Below are 6,000 nucleotides of genomic sequence, written 5' to 3'. Positions count from 1 at the left end.
TACAACTTATAGTAATATATGATAAGATGTGAATATGCTTTTAAAAATCATATATATATATATATATACATACACACATATATATATACATATGATTTTTAAAAGCATATTCACATTTTTAAATTTCTCAAATAAAAGGAAAAATAAAACAAATCTTGAACCTGTGACAAACTAAAGTGTTCATATTTGAAAGTAAATTAATAACTTCTTACAAACTTAGTTCTACACAACATTAAACTGTAACTATATATATGTATATAATAATAATAACAATATACTATGTATACCTCTAGAAATATATCACACATTATATAAATAACATTATACAATGCATATAAAATAACATTATACAATCATTATACATTTTGGGACCATTTTATAAAAATGGAAAAATGCTAGAACAGGGCAAGAACTAGAGATATTACTACCTTTACATAAAGATTTCCATCTGGTGTTCCTCTTTGACATTTTACACAAATTCCATGATCAGGCCTGACATATGTCAAGATGGATTATGTCTACCAAGTTCCACCTGACCAACTACTGGATGGTATTTAGTGATTCAGTGGTTAGATTGGAGGAAATATCTCATTAGGAGGACATACAAAATAGCAGAGCTTGACACATTATCTAATTCTCTATAATCACTGAAACTATGACAATTTTATCCAAAGTAAAATAGAGATGACCTGATTCTCTCAAAATAAGGATTTCAGCAAGATAAGTGACTGTTGAGTTTCACACAATTAGTGAAACAGACTCCTCTTCTCCCCTTCATAGAAATCTATTTTTATCAAATCTCATTTTGAAAACCTACTAAGGTACCATACCTTTATACTCTTATTTGTATTCTTAAAGGTTTATTTGATTCATTTGTAAATTATGTGTATCTGTCTGTGTGTCTGCATGTGTACATTTGCATGCGCAAATGTGACTTCACCTGCCTGTGATATCTAGAAAAGGAGTTTGGATGCTCTAAAATTACTGATAGCTGTGAGACTCCTAATGTGGATTGGGAACCAAACTCCAATATTTTGGATGATCAATACATACTTAAAATTGCAGAGCTATTTCTCCAGCTTCCTTAATTATTATTTTTTTATTGTATATTTTATTTATTTACATTTCAAGTGTTATCCCCTTTTCCCTGTTTCTCTTCTGCAAACCCCACCACCCATCTACCTGCTTCTATGTGGGTGCTCCCCACTCACCCATCTACTCCCACCTCACTGTCCTGGCATTCCCCTACATTGGGGCATAGAGCCTTCAAAGGACCAAGAGCTTCTCCTCCCATTGTTGCCATATAGGGCTATCCTTTGCTACATATGTAGCTGGAGCAATGGGTCACTCCATGTGTCTTTGATTGGTTGTTTAGTCCCTGCAAGCTCTGGGGGATCTGTTTGGTTGGTATTGTGGTTTTTCCCTATGGTGTTGCAAATCTCTTCAGCTCCTTCAGTCCTTTCCTAACTCCTCAATTGGGTTCCCTGTGCTCAGTTCAACAGTTGGCTGTGAACATCCACTTATGTATTTGGCAGGCTCTGGCAGAGCCTCTCAGAAAAAAAGCTATATCAGGATACCGGCAGCAAGCACTTCTTGGCATCTATTCTGGGTTTGATAGCTGCATATGAGATGGATTCTCAGGAGGGGCAGTCTCTGGATGGCTTTTACTTTAGTCTCTGCTCCACACTTTAGACAGGAACAACTATGGGTTAAAATTTTGGCGATGAGTGGATTTATAAGCAAACTAAACATCAAAGTTAAGTATCGCTTGATTCTTATGACTCATGTAATCATGTATTTCCTTCACAGAACAGACAGAAACGTTAGAATATACGAAATAACTTCTTACTTCAGATGGAAATAGAAGGAATATAAAATGTATCTAAAAATGTTAGTGTAATAATGATACAAATTATGCAAATCATTTTCCTTCAAATGACAAATTAGAGGTGGACAACACTCCCTGAATGTGAGCAGTACCTTGGTCTAAAGGACTTGGAAAATGAAAAAACCAAGGAATCTATATTGCACACACCGTAGTATGTGTAACAGTAGTTGCTACTATGATTTGTGTGTACAAGACTCCAATATTCTTCAGACTATGAATATGAATTTTCACTAGTGACTCTACATGAAAATTGTAGGCTTCAGCCTCAGAATGAGGTTATATAGTGGTCTTTGTTCTGGGCCTTCAGCTTCTAGAACTGAGAGCTACCAGTTTCCCAGTTCTCATTCCTGCAGTCATCTATGCTGAGACTACCCAGCCTCTGGTCACAACTAGGTATGAAGTCTAAAATTCATCGATTCTATTTCTCTCTCAACCTCAATCAACAATCCATTAGACAACAGCTCTGTTTTTTTCCCATGCTTTTATTTATCTTGAACTATTAGATTTTGAGGAAGTCTTCATCATCTGTAATAAAGAGCATTCTGTTTCTGTATTAAATTCTTGGAATGATCAGCTGATAGAACAACAACAACATCAACAACAACAACAACAAAAGCAACAACAAAAGCTTTAATAGACTCCCACCTCTGAAAGTTTCAAATTATGACCAGGTTGGTTTCATCATTTTTGAATTGGTGGTGGGGAAGGTCTGAGGGAATAAAGATGCTCACTTCATGACTTGAAGGGGAAGGAGAAACAGGGAAAGATGGGGCTCCCATAACCCCGCCATGCCCCAGTTACATAAGAACAATCATTAAACTCTACCTCCTAAAGGTGCCACCACCTCCTTACTCAATACATGGACCTTTGAGGAACACTTTAGAATCGAAAAGTTTCTGAATCTAACCTCTCTCTACGTTTTTTGTTTTGGTTTTGGTTATTTTAACTTTAAAAACATGCTCATGTGTATCTGTTGTCGTGTGTTTCCACCTCACCACTGGAGCGTCAGGATGCTGCCTGGGGAGGCAAAACAGAGAGGTGCGAGGTTATGCTTCTTTGTCCATTTGAGATGCCAGGCTCCTGTGACGCCCACATGGTGCTCAGGGGAGAAAAACATAGGCTAAGTAAGGAGTCCCAGCCCATGATTCTCTTATTTCTTTTGGTGAGGAGTGGTACAGGCCAGGATGGATGCTGTGGTTCACAAACTTCTGGGCACCCATAAGCGTTGGGAACCTCAAAGAGTTAAGACCAGGCCTGTGATGAGCCCGGGATTGGGAATCTGGCTTAGCTTAGGGTGAGTGCCAAGAGTGAAGAAGGGTCTTCTGTACGAGACTTAGACTCAGCTTGGTATTGCGACCCCAATGGTGGTTCTAGAGGAAGGAGACAGTCCTTGTTTGTCCAAACTGTTTATTCATGGTGGAAAACCATGGATATGACTTACTCAGGGTGCACTAGATATTAAATACCTTTTGCAGGAGGAGAATGCCCAGAAAGGGAAGCTTATTGGTTAAACTCTCTATCTAGATACCTCATTAGCATGGAGAACTCTGGGTTTCTATGCTACATGACCAGTTGTCATGGTCTGATTAGTGATGTTTCATGGTCATGCGCTCCAGGACAGGAACCTTGCCAGGAGTAGATTTAAACACCCACCGTTCTCAATTATGAGAATTATCAGGGGTTCCTTAATCTGCTCGACTCACCAGTTTTTCTGCTGGTGACATGGGTACATTTTCCTGGGACTTTATGTGAGTCAAGGCTCACGTTCACATTGTAATTCATTTAACCAAAAGTTAACACTGAACTCGGGGTGGGGGTATCTTAACTAATTTTGCACATAATTTTTATGGATCCTAAAAGAACCATAGTTAAGAAAATCACCATGAAGTATTTATTAAAGTGGACATCTTTGGCAAAGTGCCAACTGGAATTTGTTTCAAGAAGGTGGTTCACCTATATGAAAGATGGGATGTAAACATTTTATTGTTTCTTACAGCTTTAGGTTAAATGGTAGCAAATTAAACCTAATGTACACTTCAGTTAACGTTTGTCTTTGGCCAGCTCTCAAAATCAAATGTAAAATGGTGCTAAGTTACAAATGGGGAGAGATATGCTTGTTGTCTTAGTCATGGTTTCTATTCCTGCACAAACATCATGGCCAAGAAGCAAGTTGAGGAGGGTTTATTCAGCTTACATTTCCAGATTGCTGTTCATCACTAAAGGAAGTCAGGACTGGAATTCAAGCAGGTCAGGAAGCAGGAGCTGATGCAGAAGCCATGGAGGGATGTTCTTTACTGGCTTGCTTCCCCTGGCTTGCTCAGCCTGCTCTCTTATAGAACCCAAGACTACCAGCCCAGAGATGGTATCACACACAAGGGGCCTTTCCCCCTTGATCACTAATTGAGAAAATGCCTTACAGCTGGTTCTCATGGAGGCATTTCCTCAACTGAAGCTCCTTTCTCTCTAATAACTCCAGCTGTGTCAAGTTGACACAAAACTAGCCAGTGCACTTGTTCTTACACTTGTTTTTGAAAAGATAAATCATCATGAATCAATTGGGTTTACTTAGTTCTGCTTATTAATGTTCTATAAACATCAACATTAAATAAAATTTGCCCTTACAAAATTAGGGAAGTAGAAGCAACCAGAAGAAACTTTAACAATCATGAGTGTCTTCAAGGATGCATATGCCGGATGTTGTTACTGTAACTTTCAGAAATACAGACAAGGACAATTTAGGGATCTTTTTTCAGTAATACCCGATTTCCTTCTGAATTAGCTCACCAAGTACATTGTGTTTTCTTTTGTCTCTTCTTCACCAGCCTGGAGCCTCTGATCCTGGTCAGCTGTGAAATATACCCCATACATTCAGGTGCTTGAACACTTGGTCTCCACTAGCACTGTTTAGGAAAGGCTGGGAACCTTTAGGAAGTAGAGTGTAAACAGAGGAAGTTTATCATTAAAGGGAAGAGTTGGGGTTTCTACTCTTGCCCTGGCTCCATGCTTCCATGATGAAATGGGGACTGTAAAACTGTCACAAGAAAAATATCCTCCTGGTCTTAAGTTGTTTTAGCCATATATTTTATCATAGTGATGCAGAAAATAATTAATACAGTCTGTCCCCTGCTTCTCAGACCAGCTTCCTGGTAGTAGTCTACAATGACAGGAGGAGTACATGTCCTATTATATAAGGACATCATAAAGTGACATTTGGGAGTTCTTGCTATAAAGAGGGAAATTGGTTTTGTAGCTCCTTTTGCTCTTTTCTGAAATGTGTTTGTTTCTCAAATGCCACTTTTGCGTTGTTACTATTTTAATTTGAATTCAATTATAAATATATCACATTTCCCTTCCTTTTCCTCCCTCCAAATCCATACCCCTCTCTCACTCACATTGTTAGCCCCTTTTTCTTTGATTCTTATTGTCACAGACACACACACACACACACACACACACAAACACACACACACTGAGTCCATTTTGTATATTTTGTATATATGATTTCAGGGTTCATCACTTTCTATTAGATAACCAATTAGTGGACCAATTCGTGGAATAGACTAATATTTTCATCTAGCTAGCTAGCTATCATCTATCATCTATCATCGGCCATTATTTGCATGTAGTAGGAATGGGACACTGTCAGATATCCCTTTTCTCATTTATATAACCATTAATATTGTCACTGGTTAGGGCTTGTTCGGGCAGCCCTGTTGTTGAGTATCATGGTATCACCCTGTATCATGGTTGAAGATTTCCCTGTCATTTCTAGAAAACAATCTCACAGCGAACCCTTCTCTTCTACCTTATACATATAATATTTACACTATATCTTCCATAATGTTCCCTGAGTCTGAGGTTTAGGAGTTGGCTGTACACATATCAGGTGGGAATAGAATTCCCGCAATCCATTTATCTCTGCATCATGCGCAGTTGTAGTTTTCTAGAATGGTCTTCACTGTTAAGGAATGCTATTTGATGAGCTGTGAGAGTCAAATGTTCACTTTGAAATCATGTATTGACTTCCATCTAGAGAGCAATTGATTCCTGGCTTTGCAATCACTTGTCTGCTGATATTTTACATAATTTTATGGGTAGAGATAACAATGTTT

This window comes from Mus musculus, chromosome 13 (assembly GCF_000001635.26).
Source record: "Mus musculus strain C57BL/6J chromosome 13, GRCm38.p6 C57BL/6J".
Lineage (NCBI taxonomy): Eukaryota > Metazoa > Chordata > Mammalia > Rodentia > Muridae > Mus > Mus musculus.
Note: the sequence above shows the minus strand (reverse complement) of the source record.